At 44.6% G+C, this 18,238-nt stretch overlaps 1 pseudogene; it reads right to left on the bottom strand.

Moving 5' to 3' along the window:
* Positions 1 to 1,497: 1,497 nt before the first annotated feature.
* LOC139356114 (large ribosomal subunit protein uL23 pseudogene) lies at positions 1,498 to 2,007 on the bottom strand (annotated as a pseudogene).
* Positions 2,008 to 18,238: the final 16,231 nt, after the last annotated feature.

Raw genomic sequence — 18,238 nt, 5'->3', positions numbered from 1 at the left:
TTTTGAGACGGAGTCTCACTCTGTCGCCCAGGCTAGAGTGCAGTGGCATGATCTCGGCTCACTGCAAGCTCCGCCTCATTCTCCTGCCTCAGCCTCCTGAGTAGCTGGGACTACAGGCGCCCGCCACCACGCCCAGCTAATTTTTTGTGTTTTTAGTAGAGACGGGATTTTACCGTGTTAGCCAGGATGGTCTCGATCTCCTGACCTCGTGATCCACCTGCCTCAGCCTCCCAAAGTGCTGGGATTACAGGCGTGAGCCACCGCGCCAGGCCTCTTTTTATATTTTCTCTGTTAACATTCTCATCCTTTTCCTGAGTTCATTGAACTTCTTTATGATGGTTATTTCGAATTCTTTCTCAGGTAGTTCATATATCTATGTTTCTTTAAGGTTGGTTTCTGGATATTTATTTTACTCCGTTGCACCTGCCAAATTTCCTTGTTTCTTTATGTGCCTTGTAATCTGCGGTGAGATCCACACATTTGAAAAAAATACATATATATAGCCCCCTTTCTGCATTTGGAGACTGGCTTTGTAGAGGGAAAACAAAATCAGCCTAACTAGAGATCCTGTGGGCCTTTCAAACCTCTTCTGGATGTCTGTTCTCTGGACTTGTGCATGTAAAATCCCAATTAGAGTGATCTCACTGTTTCTTTTTTCAGAAGCTAGTAATCTCTTGCTTTCTCTGGTGTCTTTCTGTAGCACTGCAGGTTTTCTTCAGCTGCCTTAAGCTGCCCAGCTCTCTTTTGTGCTCAGCAGCCCTAGGCTTCTAGAGTATGCTGAATCTCATCAGCATGCCAAGTGAAGTGAGACAGAAACTAGTTCCTCAAGCAGCCCCCTCAAAAGCCAGAATGTTGGATGCATACTCTACTCTTCTCCCTATTCCTTCCCCCTTCACCGAGAGAGGCCACTGAGCTGTATCAGCCTCTCTCTGCTGCACTGCAGTCTTCTGGGGCAGCAGCCAACTACTTAGCTCTCTTTTGTTCTCAGTAACCCCTGGGTACCTAAAGTATACCTAAAGTCATATCAGCACTCCAAGGCAGGTGAAACAAAAACCAGTTCCTTGGGCAGTCCCCTGAAAAGCCAGGATGTTGAATTCAAACTCCATTCTTCTCTTTCTCTACCAATGTAGAAGCTGAGAGTTAGAGATTTTCTTCTGACCACACCACACTGAGCCAGGGGAGGGACTATGGTGAGTGAGTGCCTACTAGTCCAAACATTGCCTTTGTTCTCAGTGGCTTCCAACCTGGTACCTTTTCCTATCACTTCTTTTTTTTTTTTTTTTTTTTTTGAGACTGAGTCTGGCTCTGTCGCCCGGGCTGGAGTGCAGTGGCCGGATCTCGGCTCACTTCAAGCTCCGCCTCCCGGGCTTAAGCCATTCTCCTGCCTCAGCCTCCCGAGTAGCTGGGACTACAGGTGCCCGCCACTTCACTCGGCTAGTTTTTTGTATTTTTTTTTTTATGTTGAAAAGATATATATATATATATATATATATATATATATATATATAGAATTAGGCAGCTGGACTCAGTTTAGATGATCCCAATTTTGTTGGCAACATCCAAAGCGTCGTAATCAGGAGCCAGTCGAACATACGCCTTTTTCTCTCCATCAGGCCGAATCAGGGTGTTGACCTTGGCCACATCAATGTCATAGAGCTTCTTCACAGCCTGTTTAATCTGGTGCTTGTTGGCTTTAACATCCACAATGAACACAAGTGTGTTGTCTTCTATCTTCTTCATGGCAGACTCAGTGGTCAGCGGAAACTTGATGATAGCATAGTGGTCAAGCTTGTTTCTCCTGGGGGCGCTCTTCCGAGGATATTTGGGCCGCCTCCGGAGTCGCAGTGTCTTGGGCCCCCGGAAGGTGGGTGACGTGCGGATCTTCTTTTTTTTGTGGCTGTGGACACCTTTCAACACTGCCTTCTTGGCTTTTAAAGCCTTCGCTTTGGCTTCGGCTTTAGGAGGGGCAGGAGCTTCCTTCTTCGCTTTCGGCGCCATCTTGTGAAAAGCTTTTGTATTTTTTAGTAGAGACGCGGTTTCACCTGGTTAGCCAGGATGGTCTTGATCTCCTGACCTCGTGATCTGCCCGTCTTGGCCTCCCAAAGTGCTGGGATTACAGGCTTGAGCCACTGCACCCGGCCTCCTATCACTTCTTAAATTCAGACATGACAGAAACAAGTTGTTTGGACAGACCCCTGAAAAGTCTAAAATTGACACATACGTCAGTCTTCTCCGTCCCTTTCCAGGGAGAAGCCAGGAGCTGCAGCTTTTCTCCTGATCATGTCGTGCTAAACCAGGGAAGGGAGTATGGAAAGCAACTGCCACATATTTTCCAATTGGCTTCCATGAGGCTGTTTCTGTGCTCACCTGGGGTTCAGAAGCCCCTTTTAGCTTCTAGATTTGTTGCAAAGGAATTGGTCCCTGTAATGCTGTTGAATTGGTGTCTCCGTGGGTGCAGAGGGGCTGGGGTTTCCTAGTCTGTAATCTGCTGACATACAAATCTCTTTGGGTTTTTTTTTTTTTTTTTTTTTTGGTTCGTTTGTTTTTGTTTTTTGTTTTTTAGACAGGGTCTCACTCTGTCACCCAGGCTGGAGTGCAGTGGTGGAATTTCAGCTCACTGCAACCTCTGCCCACCAGGCTCAAGCAATCTTCCCACCTCAGCCTCCTGAGTAGCTGGAATTACAGGCATGTGCCACCATGTCCGGCTAATTTTTGTGGTTTTTGGTAGAGAGGGGGTTTCACCATGTTGGCCAGGCTGATCTGGAACTCCTGACCTCAAATGATCTGCCCGCCTTGGCCTCCCAAAGTTCTGGGATTACAGATGTGAGCCATTACACCCTGCCAAAATCTCATTGTGATTTTAATTTGCATTTCTCCAATGTCTAATGATGTTGAACAGCTTTTCATGTGCTTGTTTGCCATCAATACGTATGTATATATGTGTGTGTATATATGTACGTATATGTGTGTGTCATGTCTTTTATTTTAATTGGATTGTTTGCTATTTTACTGTTGAGTTTTGAGAGTTCTTTATATATTCTACATACTAGTCCTTTGCTGGATATGTGATTTGCAAATATTTTCTCCAGTGTGTGGCTTTCTTTTCTTCCTTTTAACTGGGCACACTCATGCATCACTTAATGATGGGGATATGTTCTGAGAGATGCATTGTTGGGTGATTTCCTCATTGTGCAAACATCAGAGAGTATACGTACACAAATCTAGATGACATAGTCTATGACACTCCTGGGCTACACGGTATAGCCTACTGTTCCTAGAATACAAGACTGTATAGCATGTTAGTGTACTAAATAGTGTAGGCAGTTGTAACATAGTGAAATTTGTGTATCTAATAAACATGTCTAAACATAGAAAAGGAACAGAAAAAATATGGTATTATAATCTTATGGCACCACTATAGTATATGTAGTCTATCATTGACTGGAATGTCTTTGTGTGGTACATGGCAGTATTTTACAAAGTAAAAATGTAAATATTTTGATGAAGTCTAATTTATCAACATTTTCCTTTTTGAATCTTGCTTCTGGTGGCAAGACTTAAGAACGATTTGCTTATCCCTAGATCATGAAGATTTTTTCTTACATTTTTCTCTAAAGGGTTTACACTCTTACATTTTCATTTACGTGCATGATCTATTTTGAGTTGAATTTTGTATGTGATGTAAACTAGGTCACAGGTCATATTTTTTGCTTCGGGGTGTCCAACTACTCTAGTGCCATTTTAAAAGGCTATCTTCCTCCACTGATTTTTCTAATTTTATTTACTATTCATAATTTTTATCTTTCTATGAACATGATTTATAAAAATCCTATTTTAAAGTCTTCAAAAAGTGTTTTTTTTTAAGCTTAAGCATAGTGAATTCCCATTTTTATTGTTGATAAGTTAAACTAGTACTAATATCAAACAGTTGTATAGCACTTAAGATGCACCAGGCACTCCTCCCAATGCTTTACATGTATAAATTCATGTAATCCTCACAATTCTGTGCTGGAATATCACACTATCACACTACAATAATACTATAATATTATACCAGTGTATTTTATTCTATGAGTAGTAAAAAGTTATTGGAAAATTTTTAGAAGAGTAATGTAATAGGTCTGGTACTCATCTTTTTTTTTTTTTTTTTTTTTTTTTTTTTGAGACGGAGTCTCGCTCTGTCACCCAGGCTGGAGTGCGGTGGCCGGATCTCTGCTCACTGCAAGCTCCGCCTCCCGGGTTTACGCCATTCTCCTGGCTCAGCCTCCCGAGTAGCTGAGACTACAGGCGCTCGCCACCTCGCCCGGCTAGTTTTTTGTACTTTTTAGTAGAGACGGGGTTTCACCGTGTTAGCCAGGATGGTCTCGATCTCCTGACCTCGTGATCCGCCCGTCTCGGCCTCCCAAAGTGCTGGGATTACAGGCTTGAGCCACCGCGCCCGGCCTGGTACTCATCTTTAAGAATTTTTAACAGACATCTTTAAATATATACAAAAGTAGAGAGGAAAATATAATAAACCTTCATTTATGCATGTCAACTTCAACAATGATTACCATTTTGCCCATCTTATTTCTCCTGATTTCTCCCTACACACACATAGCTTTTCTAGAGTACTTAAATTCCAGGTAGTGACTTATTCATTACTACTTCAGTAGGTATCCCTAGAAGATAAAAAGTTTTTTTTAAAAACCTAGCCACAATAGCCTTATCACAAAAGTAAAAAATGACTATTTCTTAAAATATTCCCTTAACAAATCTCCAATTCTGGTTCAAATTGCCCCATTGTCTCAAAAACATCTTTTTCCAGTTGGTTTGTTCAAATCACTGTATAATCACATTACAGTTTATCCATTTGCTTCTTTCCTATGTCATTTATTTGAGGAGTAAACTGAGCCTAATATATGTCTAAAATTCACTCTGGATAAACAGAATATGGTACCTACATACAATGGAATATTATTCCACCTTCGAAAGGAGGGAAATTCTGACATATGCTATAACAGAGATAGGTCTTGAGGGCATTATGCTAAGTGAAATAGACAAGTCACAAAAAGACAAATATTGTATGATTCCTCTTATTCATGTGAGATACCTGGAGTAGTCGAATTCATAGACCAGAAGGTAGAATGATGGTTGCCAGGGACTAGGGGAGGAGGAATGGGGAGTTAGTGTTTAATAAGTATAGAGTCTCAGTTTTGCAACATAAGAGGGTTTTGAAGATTGGTTGCACAATAATGTGAATGTACTTAACACTACTGAACTGCCTACTTAAAAATGGTTTAGATGGTAAATTTTATGTTATATATATTTTATCACAGTTTTTAAAATTTTAAAACATCCCTCTGGCTGGTGTGTAGAGTAGAAGCAGCCTGACCAGCTGGAAGGTTATTGCAGTGCTCTGGGTGAGACAACAGTGGCTTGGATTAGGGTGATAGAGGTGGAGGTGGTTGAGAAGAGATCAGATCTGGGGTCTGTTTTAAAAGTAGAGATAATAGGACCCCCTGGCAGATTGGATATTGAGTGTGAGGGAAAAGGACAAACGACAGCAAACTCCTGGGATTTTGGCCTGCTCAGCTGCATGACTGACTGTGCCACTGAGTGGAATGAGGAAGCTGGGGGAGGAGGCAGCTACCAGGTGGCAGGTTGATTACATTGGACCTCTTCCATCAGGGAGGGAGCAGCGATTTGTTCCCTTTGGAACGGGCACTTTTCCGGATTTGGATTTGGTTTCCTTGGCCGTTGTCATGCTGCTGCCAGCACTCTCTCTGTAGTCGTGCTATATGCCTTGTAGCCTGTCATAGTCTCCCACACAATATTACTTCTGATGAAGAAGCATTTTGCAGAGACAAAGTAAGCCGAGAGATTAATGCCCATGGGACTCATTGATCTTGTCATGGTGTCCCATCTCCAAAACCAGGTGGCTCAGGAGAACAGAGGAATGGTCTATTGGCAGCCGGTTTCTGTGCCAGCTGGAGAGATACCTTATAGGGACACTGCATATTTTCTGGCCAGTGCTGCTGTTTCTCCTGAAGCCAAGATCCACTTGGCTGGGGAATCCAAGCAATGGAAGCAATGGTATATACTGTCACTGACCTACCCGAAACCATTTGTCTCCTTACCCAAGATTCTGTTTGGGAGATTTGGGTACCCAGAGGATAAATACCTTCATTTGGAGACATAGCCTTCCAAAAATGACTTCCTGATTGACTTCATAACTATTGTCATAACTATTGTGAATGGTGCTGCAATAAACACGGGAATGCAAATGTTTCTTCAACACACTGATTTCATTTCCTTTGGATAGATAACCAGTAATGGGACTGCTGAATCCCATGGCAGTCCTTTTGTTTGTTTGTTTGTTTGTTTTGTTTTTTTGAGAAGGAGTCTTGCTGTGTTGCCCAGGCTGGAGTGCAGTGGTGTGATCTTGGCTCACTGCAACATCCACCTCCTGGGTTCACGCCATTCTCTTGCCTCAGCCTCCCTAGTAGCTGGGACTACAGGTGCCCGCCACCACGCCCGGGTAATTTTTTTGTATTTTCAGTACAGACAGGGTTTCACCATGTTAGCCAGGATGGTCTCGATCTCCTGACCTCATGATCCGCCCACCTCGGCCTCCCAAAGTGCTGGGATTACAGATTACAGGCGTGAGCCACCACGCCCGGCCTTTTTTTTTTTTTTTTTTTTTTTTGAGATGGAGTCTTGCTCTGTCGCCTAGGCTGGAGTGCAGTGGTGTGATCTCAGCTCACTGCAACCTCTGCCTCCCGGGTTCAAGCCATTCTCCTGCCTCAGCCACCTCAGTAGCTGAGATTACAGGCACGTGCCACCAAACCTGGCTAATTTTTGTATTTTTAGTACAGACGGGGTCTCACCATGTTGGTCAGGCTGGTCTCGAACTCCTGACCTCATGATTCGCCTGCCTTGGCCTCCCAAAGTGCTGGAATTAGAGGCATGAATCACCGTGCCTGGCCCCCATGGTAGCTTTATTTTTAATTTATTTTTTTTTAATTTATTTATTATTATTGTACTTTAAGTTGTAGGGTATATGTGCATAACGTGCAGGTTTGTTACATATGTATACTTGTGCCATGTTGGTGTGCTGCACCCATCAACTCATCATTTACATCAGGTATAACTCCCAATGCAATCCCTCCCCCCTCCCCCCTATTTTTAATTTTTTGAGGAACCTCTATATTGTTTTCCATATGGCTGTACTAATCGACATTCCCACCAATAGTGTATAAGTATTCCCCTTTCTCCACATACATGCTAGCTTTTTTTTTTTTTGAGACAGGCTCTCATTCTGTCACCCAGGCTGGAGTGCAGTGGCACAATCACAGCTCACTGCAGCTTTGGCAGCCTAGGCTCAAGCGATCCTCCCATCTCAACCCCTCAAGTAGCTGGAACTACAGGCATATGCCATCACACCTAGTTAATTTTTAAAGTTTTTATAGAGACAAGGTCTTGCTATGTTGCCCAGACTGGTCTTGAACTCCTGGGCTCAAGTGATCCTCCTGCCTTAATCTCCCAAAGTGCTGGGGTTATAGGCACGAGTCACTGCACCTGGTCATTTTTTATCTTTTTGATAGTAGGCCATCTAATGATGAATAAGTACAGAAAATGTGATATAGACTGGACACCATGGCTCATGCCTGTAATCCCAGCACTTTGGGAGGTCGAGGTGGGTGGATCACCTGAGGTCAAGAGTTCGAGACCAGCCTGGCCAAGATGGTGAAACTCTTTGTCTACTAAAAATTTAAAAATTTTCCAGGTGTGGTGGTGCATGCCTTTAGTCCCAGCTACTTGGGAGGCTGACTCAGAAGAATCACTTGAACCCGAAGGCAGAGATTGCAGTGAGCTGAGATCATGCCACTGCACTCCAGCCTGGGCAACAGAGCAAGAATCTGTCAAAAAAAAGAGAGAGAGAGAGAGAGAGAGAGAGAGAGAGAGAGAGAGAGAGAGAAAGAAAGAAAGAAAGAAAGAAAGAAAGAAAGAAAGAAAGAAAGAAAGAAAGAAAGAAAGAAAGAGAGGGAAAGAGAGAGAGAGAGAGAGAAAGAAAGAAAGAGAGAAAGAGAGAAAGAAAGTAGAAAGAAAGAAAGAAAGAGAGAGAGAGAGAAAGAAAGGGAGAAAGAGAGAAAGAAAGTAGAAAGAAAGAGAGAAGGAGAAAGAAAGAAAGAAAGAAAGAAAGAAAGAAAGAAAGAAAGAAAGAAAGAAAGAAAATGTGATATAAATACATACACACACACACAATGGAATATTATTCAGCCATAAAACACAATGAAATCCTGCCATTTGCAATAACATGGATGAACCTGGCAGGCATTATGTTGCATGAAATAAACCAGGCACAGGAAGACAAAGACCGCATGATCTCACTCATATGTAGAATCTTTAAAAATTGATTTTGTAGAAGTAGAGAGTAGATTAGTAATTACTAGAGGCTGGGGAGAGGACAGGGAAGGAGAGAGGGAGAGACCAGGAGAGGTGGGTCAATGGGTACAAAGTTACAATTAGATAGGAAAAATAAGTATTTTTGCTCTATTACTGTATTAGTCCATTCTCATTCTGCTATAAGGACATACCCAAGACTGGGTAATTTATAAAGAAAAAGAAGTTTAATGGACTCAGTTTCACATGGCTGGGGAGGCCTCACAATCATGGCAGAAGGTGAAGGAGGAGCAAAGCCACGTCGTCATGATGACAGGCAAAAGAGAGTGTATGCAGGGGAATCATCCTTCATAAAACCATCAGATCTCTCGTGAGAACTCACTGTCACGAGAACACCATGGAAGTAACAGTCCCCATGATTCAATTACCTCCCAAAGGGTCCCTCCCTCAACACATGGGGATTATGGGAACTACAATTCAAGATGAGATTTGGGCGGGGACACAGCCAGACCACGTCAGTTACACAGTACGGCGACTATCACAAATAACCATGTATGGACCTTTGAATATAGCTAGAAAGTTTGGAATGTTGTCACCACAAAGAAATGATAAATGTTTAAAGTGATGGATACAGTAATTACCCTGATTTGATCATTATACTATGTATACATGCACTGAAACATCACATTGCTTCAATACATACATATAATTATTAGGTGTAAATTATCGATTTTTTTTACTGACTGGAATATCCTGTTAGGCCAGTGAACATTGTGCCAGGTATGCTTTTTGCTCAGAAAAGTAAAGAAATGTGATATTCTTGCACCTAATCATTATGGAGCTCTTCAAACCTGTCATATGTAACCCACATGTCCGAGTCTCAGCTTCTTTGTGTTATATCCAAGTCTTCCAGGCATGACCTTCTGTGACTCCCAGGGCCCAGCCATCCTGCTGCCAGCCTCTTCCTCCTGTTTGACCTGTACTGCCCATGAGGCTGCTCGAAGAAGGGTTATCTGCTGCCCTGGCACAAAGTCACCAGTGTCTCTGCCAACAGCCCTTTAATACAATGCCCTCGGTGCCAGAGAGTGCGGGGATCCACCCTCCCACTATCATCTGAGCCCACTGCAAATCTATGGGTTCCTGCAGGTCTCTCAAAGTCTCTCTCAAAAACAAACACTTCTATTTCTTTCCTTTGTTTCTTGCCTGTAAGCAACAATCAAAACGTGAATAAAAACCCTTTTCCACAGGAACTGGCATTGTCTTCACTCAGACAGAGCCACGGCTCCCACCTCTCACAAATCAAGAGAATCACCACTCATTGGAATGCACAAACCAGAATTCTTTTCATCCGCCTTGGAGTTAATGGTGATTTCCCGGTTTCTTTGAGAATCTCAGGTGTTAAGGCCAGCAGAGTGGCTCACACCTGTAATCCCAGTGCTTTGAGAGGCTGAGGCAGGAGGATTGCTTGAGTTCAAGACCAGCCCGAGCAACAAAGCAAGACCTCTACCAAAAACAAAAAAAAAGAATCTCAGATGCTACTTTTTGAGTACCATAGGGCCTATTCTAGCAAACTTCCCAAAACAAACAGCATGGGTACGCGTTACTTAGAACTTAAAGTCTGATATACAGGAATTGGGAAATGTCATCACCATTCACCACCAACCCTTAAGTTGGAGTGAAAATTAAATCTTAGCCAATTCAGGCCATTCTCAGCCAGTTTTATAACTTCTTTCAGCAGTTCCGGTTTTTCCCTCTTCCTTTCCTAGAGCTGCGTCTAAACTCTGGGAATGGAGAGTGTGGGACTTGCAACAACTGTGGGAAGAGCTGCCTGGTCCCTGGGGCCTATTCTGTCCCCACAGGCCTCCTCTGAGGCCCTGCATCCTCTGAGACAGCCTCTGGCTTGGTTACAGCTCCCTTTAGCCAAGCTCTGGCTTTCTGTGCTGCATCCACACTGTACTCAGCCACACCAGGAAATGCCCAGCTACAGCCTGTGCCTCATGCGGTGCACGGGGACCTGAAGGTGGCCCCAGGCCCTTAGGCCCAGACATCCTTTGAGGTCGTCTCTCCTCTCCTGCTCCCAAGCCCTGCTGCATGGGAAGTTCTGAAGTCCTGCTGCCTCCCCGACCATACCCCTCTCTCTCCGATCTCCTCACCTACCTGGGAGTTATTGTTAGCCAGTTTAGAGTGTGGAACTACAAGTACCTCTCCTTCAGGGGACCAATGGAAGGGAGTTCATTCCTCAACCTGCATGCCCAGCCCTGCCTCCTCTCCTGTCTTTTCTTCTAGGACTTGGCTGTCTCGCAAGATGGAGAACAGGGTGCAGGATTGGCCTAGGCTCTTGCAGTTTGCAGAAGTGCCCCACGCACCCACCTTAGCATGTGCGTGACGGTCTACCATCAAATGTTCCACTTCCCACTGACAACATCGGGGGAAGCTGCTCTTCCGGAAACTCTTAGAGGTTGTCTCCAAAACAAAACAAAATAAAAATCTCATCTCCTTTAGGATGAGTGCATTTTCCCTCTGGCCATGAATCTAGGAGGCACCTCCAAAACACAGCAGCTCTGCAGTGGCTCAAGGAATTCGTGGCAGGTGAAAACCTGGGATCCCTCTACCTGGGTGGTCAGGGCTGGGGTTGCTGATGTGGAACAACAAGCTACAAGGCTTCTCTCCTTCTAGGACAAATCTTAGTTCACTTTGAAATTCCCAGAAGAGCTTTCATATTTATTTATTTATTTACTTACTTACTTACTTATTTATTTACTTGCTTATTTATTTATTATTTATTTATTTATTTATTTTTGAGACAGGGTCTCTTTCCATCCCCCAGGCTGGAGTATAGTGGTATGATCATGGCTCACTGCAACCTCGACCTCCCTGGCTCCAGTGACCCTCCTGCCTCAGCCTCCTGAGTAGCTGGGACTACAGGCACGTGCCACCAGACCTGGCTAATTTTTTTATTTTTTGCAGAGAGAGACGGAGGTCTCACTGTGTTGTCCAGGCTGGTCTCGAACTCCTGGGCTCAAGCTTTCCACCCGTCTTAACTTCCCAAAGTGTCGGGATTACAGGCATAAGCCACCGCACCCAGGCACAGAAGAGCTTTAAATTATCCTTTCCGGCCAGGCGCGGTGGCTCGTGCCTGTAATCCCAGCACTTTGGGAGGCCGAGGCAGGCGGATCACGAGGTCAGGAGTTCAACCAGCCTGGCCAACATAGTGAAACCCCGTCTCTAATAAAAATACAAAAAATTAGCCAGGTGTGGTGGCACATGCTTGTATCCCAGCTACTTGGGAGGCTGAGGCAGGGAGGCGGAGGTTGCAGTGAGCCAAGATCACGCCATTGCACTCCAGCCCAGGCGACAGTGCAAAACTCGGTCTTAAAAAAAAAAAAATTATCCTTTTCTTGCTCCTAAATGTCTTCCTTTTGCTGGCTATCCTGTATATACCCAGAAACTATAGTTTTGGGGTTTTTTCCCAGTGCAGTCTCATCACAGCCCATTAATATTTCTAAATCAATAAGAATTTCTAAGACATTTGCCTTATGTCCACACACCAGTGTTCTCATGTCTTGGAGTGACCTGCTACCAATTCCATTCTGGGATTTGTCTTCAGTCTGTGGGGCCAATGTATACTCTGACCTTGGACAATCATTTCATCTCTCTGTGACTCAGTTTTCTTCTGTAAAATGGGACACATAATAGTACCTACAATAGAATGATATGGAAAGCCCTTAGAACACAGCCTGGCACAGAGCAAGCAGTCCATAAATATTAGCCATCCTCATTGTTGTCATCATTATTATTATTATTAATATAAGTCGCACAGGAGTCTCTGCATGTAGCAGAGGTGAGTCCGAGGCCACAACTCAGATATGCAAAAAGTGGAACTTGTTTTATTTTTCCATGACTTTATTTACTTTCTATTTTGTGTGCCCATTCCCATGGGTGGCAGAAACTTCACTTTAGTGAATTCAGGGTAATTTCACTCAATTCAGACTCTCCAAGGTTGTGTCTAACTCCTTGACCTTCAGGGGTACTTGTGATCAGGATGGGCATCTGCCCTGTCATTGGCCAAAGTCACCCCAGATGGCCCTAGGTCAGCAAACCACACTGATCTTGCATGGAAACTCTCCAGATCCCCCAGCTTAGAGCCAAGATTCTGATCCCACTTCCTGGGGAGTCGGGTAGCAGAGGACACCTCCATGAGAAGTAAACTTTCTTTGTAAAGGCAGGAGGGATTACAGGAGGGAGATGTGGTAAGATAAGTTTTTAGAATCCTCAGCAATGTGGTTTTCATTAGTGGTCATTTCTTTCTACTCCATGGCCCTTTTGCCAGACAGAGTAGACTGTGAGGCGTCCATTGTACATCCCCGGAAAGGGTTATTACATCGGGAAATCAGGGGAAATGGCTTTTGGAGTTGCAAACATCTGGGTTTTCAGTGTCAAATGCCTGGCCTTGAAAGAGTCACAGCATGAATCTTACACCATAAACACTCAATTAGGAAGAATATGAGGAGCTTGTTAAAAACCACGTTTTCCAAACCAAAATGAGATATCGATTCTCAAGGTTGGAAGAGGGGAGAATCAAAAAGGAACCAGATAAACTAGATTCTGTTTGAGTAGGGTGATCACATAGTTTACTGTCTATACCAGGACCCTTCTGAAAGTGAAAGGGAGCGTTGTTAATGACTGCCTTGGACACAGACATGAACCAGGACTGTTCCAGGCCGACCAGCACTAATGAATCTTCACCCTACCTATGGGTCCCCCTCCATTCTCCCTACAACTGGCCTGGGGCCAAGTGGAGGCAAGGATTTCTAGAAATCATAGATCTGCTTGGGGAATCTAAGAGAACAGGTCCTGTCCCTCTGTGCTTATGTAAAGCCCAGGGTGTGACAAAGCTCCCAGTGTCCACCCCACCAGCTCAGGGTCATCGGTGTGGCTATAAAGCATGGCCACACAGTGGGCATGGAGAGAGTCAGATACAATTCCCTGCACACCAACCTGTCAAGGAACTACAGCCAAGCATTTTCTCTGCCTCCAAGAGGTGAGAAACGGCAGAGAAAGAGCCAGGTCTGGTGAGTCCATGCAGCTGAGACATGCACAGTCCAACAAGGACCAGATGGGAGAGCATGCACTCCTGCAGCGGCCTCTGAGAGTAGCTAACAGCAAGAAAAAAAAACAGCAAACCCATCCTCACCCCACTCCCCACCAGTGCCTCTCTGTCTTCTGCTACAACCAAGCAACCAGGCCTCGGGGTTGCAAACAAACCCCACACTAACTGGCACGGGAATTCACTGATAGCCCCTAATTTGACTGAGACTTCAGTTCAGGTGCAAATGAAATGGTTACGGTTATGGTGATATGTCCGGCACATCTGAGTTGGTGACGTGAGATTCACACCCACTTTACAATGAAACAGAGGACCCCAAAGTGAGAGTTTCAACTTCCAGAGGCAAAATTCTGCTTCTCACTTTTAAATAAAAGTCACTCGTCTAAAAATAATGCCTTATGATGTTCCCCTTCCTGTGTCCAAGTGTTCTCATTGTTCAATTCCCACCTATGAGTGAGAACATGTGGTGTTTGGTTTTCTATTCTTGTGATAGTTTGCTGAGAATGATGGTTTCCAGCTGCAGCCATGTCCCTACAAAGGACATGAACTCATTCATTTTTATGGCTGTATAGTATTCCATGGTGTATATGTGCCACATTTTCTTAATCCAGTCTGTCATTGATGGATGAGTTAATGGGTGCAGCACACCAGCATGGCACATGTATACATATGTAACAAACCTGCACATTGTGCACATGTACCCTAGAACTTAAAGTATTAAAATATATATATATATATATATATGTAGCCTTGTCTTGGCTGGGTGCAGTGGCCCACACCTGTAGTCCCAGCACTTTGGAAGGCCGAGGCGGGTGGTGGATCTCCTGAGGTCAGGAGTTTGAGACCAACCTTGCCAACATGGTGAAACCCCGTTACTACTAAAAATACAAAAGAAAATTAGCCAGGCGTGGTGGCGCACACCTTTAATCCAAGCTACTCTGGAGGCTGAGCCAGGAGAATCGCTTGAACCCGGGAGGCAGAGGTTGCAATAAGCCGAGATGGCGCCACTGCACACCAACCTGGGAGATAGAATGAGATTCTGTCTCAAAAAAAAAAAAAAAAGGTCTTGTTGTCAGGCCTCTGAGCCCAAGCCAAGTCATCGCATCCCCTGTGACTTGCACATATACGCCCAAATGGCCTGAAGTAACTGAAGTGAAAACAAAAGAAGTGAAGTAACAAAAGAAGTGAAAATGCCCTGCCCCGCCTTAACCGATGACATTCCACCACAAATGAAGTGAAAATGGCCGGTCCTTGCCTTAAGTGATGACGTTACCTTGTGAAAGTCCTTTTCCTGGCTCATCCTGGCTCAAAAAGCTCCCCCACTGAGCACCTTGTGACCCCCACTCCTGCCCGCCAGAGAACAACCCCCCTTTGACTATAATTTTCCTTTACCTACCCAAATCCTATAAAACGGCCCCACCCTTATCTCCCTTTGCTGACTCTCTTTTCGGACTCAGCCCGCCTGCACCCAGGTGATTAAAAAGCTTTACTGTTCACACAAAGCCTTTTTGGTGGTCTCTTCACACAGACGCGCATGTCACTTGTTTTCTAGGACAGCCCATAACATACACAAGAAAAGGTCAGGACTGACTGGACGCGGTGGCTCACTCCTGTTATCCCAACACTTGGGGAGGACGAGGAGGAAGGATCACCTGAGGTCGGGAGTTGGAGACCAGCCTGACCAACATGGAGAAACCCCGTCTCTACTAAAAATACAAAATTAGCTGGGCGTGGTGGCACATGCCTGTAATCCCAGCTACTCGGGAGGCTGAGGCAGGAGAATCGCTTGATCCTGGGAGGCAGAGGTTGCAGTGAGCCGAGAGTGCACCATTGCACTCCCGTTTGGGCAACAGGAGCAAAACTTGGTCATAAAAAAAGAAAAAAAAAGGTCAGGACTTCAGGGGAGGCATTTGGACAGTATGTACAAACACAAGAAACAAAAATGCACTTAAAATTCAGCCCCATCTTTTATTTCTCACCATCTGCCTTAGAGAAATAATTGCCCATGTGGGTTAAAAGGGAAGTACAAGGATTTTCAGAGTTATGTTGTTTATGATACCAAATAATTGGAAAGACCCTAAATTTCAGCCAATACGGGAGGGGGTTAAATCAAAGATTGTGTCTCTCCACCATAAAGAATACTGACTAGTCTGTTTTTAAAAATGTGTTAAATCTATGCTGTTCTGAAGTGAAAAACTCAAGACATAAATTTTTAAAAGCAAGGTATGGAACAACTCATATAAACACATATATACACATACCCCATACACATATACATAAAAAGCTGTATTTGGGTATACACTCATCTTTGTAAGTAAATATAAGAAATAAAGATCTGGGACGATATTCACCAAATTGAAAACAATACCTACCTCTGAGACGAGGACTACAGTTGGGAGACTGAAAGATAAGGCAGCTTTTTTTCACATCACGCATATTGTTCAATTTTTTTATAGCAAAAATATATTCAAGTCACGCACGTCCATGTAAACAGACCACCAAACAGGCTTTGTGTGAGCAATAAAGCTTTTTAATCACCTGGGTGCAAGCGGGCTGAGTCCGAAAAGAAAGCCAGCGAAGGGAGATGGGGGGCCGTTTTATAGGATTTGGGTAGGTAGTGGAAAACTACAGTCAAAGGGGGTTGTTCTCTGGCTGGCAGGGGCGGTGGGGCGGGGGAGGGGGGCGGGGGGCGTCACAAGGTGCTCAGTGGGAGCTTCTGAGCCAGGAGAAGGAATTTCACAAGGTAATGTCATCAGTTAAGGCAGGAACCGCTGTTTCCTTTTTTGTTGTTGTTGTTGTTGTTTTGAGACGGAGTCTCGCTCTGTTGCCCGGGCTGGAATGCAGCCGCGCGGTCTCGGCTCACTGCAAGCTCCGCCTCCCGGGTTCACGCCATTCTCCTGCCTCAGCCTCCCGAGTAGCTGAGACTACAGGTGCCCGCCACCACGTCCAGCTAATTTTTTGTATTTTTAGTAGACACGGGGTTTCAGCGTGTTAGCCAGGATGGTCTGGATCTCCTGACCTTGTGATCCGCCCGCCCTGGCCACCCAAAGCTCTGGGATTACAGGCGTGAGCCACCTTCACTTGTTTCAGGCCATCTGGATGTATACATGCAGGCTTGGGCTCAGAGGCCTGACACCAGCTACTCTGGCAGCTGAAGTGGGAGGATTACATGAGTCCAGAAGGTCGAGGCTGCCCTGAGCTGGGATTGCACCTGTGAATAACCACTACATTCCAGCCTAAGCAATGTAACAAGATTCTGTCTTAATTAAAATAAATAAATAAATAAGTAAAAAACAAAAAGTGCGATATCATTTAGGGAAAGTTTGTTTTTTATAATAAATGGTGCTGGCATAACTGGCTGTCCATCTGGTAAAATATAAAATTGGACTCCCCAAGTTAAACTGTATGAATAACAAGTTTCAGATGTATCAATGATCAAAACAAGTTTTCAAACAATAAAAGAAAATTTTGAGAACATTTCTATATCTTTTGAGTGGGAGATGCCAGAAAAGAAAAGGCCAACATATTTGACTACATAAAAATTAGACACAGATATTGATATTAAGGGAGAAAGACCATAAACCACCTCATGAGACAAATAAAATACCGTGAGGCCTGTGAGATGGAATGAGAGCCATCGTGCCCACTCTACTTGACGAAAAAGAACAAACAATTTGCCTGGGGTGTGGTGGCTCACACTGGTAATCTCAGCACTTTAGGACACCAACATGGGCGGATCACTTGAGCCCAGGAGTTTGACACCAGCCCGAGCAACATGGCGAAACCCCATGTCTACTAAAAATACAAAAATCAGCCAGGCGTGGTGGTGCGTGCCTGTAATCTCAGCTACTCGGGAGGCTGAGGCAGGAGAATTGCTTGGACTCGGTAGGTGGAGGTTGCAGTGAGCCAAGATCGTGCCACTGCACTCCAGCCTGGGTGACAGAGTGAGACCCGGTCTCAATAAATAAATAAATAAATAAATAAATAAATAAATAGAACAAACAACTCACCAAATGTTTGGATGTTTGAATAAATGTTACCGGAGCTTCTTTCTAACCTGAATTCTGAACAAATTGAGATGTGGGACAAAGAGTAGGGCTGCTGGGATCCCAAATCTCACCCTTAGTCTGGAGTAGGGGCTAGGATGGAAGGCGTAGTTTAGTGTGAAAAGTGAGTGTCTTCTAATACTGGATGCGAAATCTACAAGGTGCCAACCCCTCATAGCAGTGCTGGAACGCAGAAGACCTCTCCCCAGCAAAGATAGGGTTATCCTGCTTTCAGAAAGAGAGAAGGTGAGCTGAGCATGGCTGGGGGCCATTTCCTCAACCCTGACAGGTTACCTGCCTCCCCTGGGGTAGAGTCAGCAAAGGGGTAGGGAGAGTCCTGGCTGTTCACACTCCCTCACTTGACTCAGCCATCAGGAGTGGGGAGGATGTGTTCTCTGCCCAAAACAACAGAAAAACAAAGAAAAAGACATAAGCAAGAAATTCACGTCAAGTGAAAGGAAGATACCAAAAGAAGAGAGGAAGGAGGCAGGGGAATGGAAATGGGAAGGGGAGGAAGGAGGAGAAACCTTCCTCCATGGGTGTATTTGTACAGCATGGAAGATAGCTCACAGGGGAAGATTGAAAACCCAGGGGGCTCACACTGCTTTTCATAGATTTGTGTGTTGTTTAGTTCATTACGTAGAGTGCCTGGAATTTTTGTAAATGAGAATCCCAGCCAGGCTCATGCCTGTAATCCCAA

Source organism: Macaca nemestrina, chromosome 9 (assembly GCF_043159975.1).
Source record: "Macaca nemestrina isolate mMacNem1 chromosome 9, mMacNem.hap1, whole genome shotgun sequence".
Lineage (NCBI taxonomy): Eukaryota > Metazoa > Chordata > Mammalia > Primates > Cercopithecidae > Macaca > Macaca nemestrina.
Note: the sequence above shows the minus strand (reverse complement) of the source record. Positions and strands in the feature narration are given on the sequence as shown.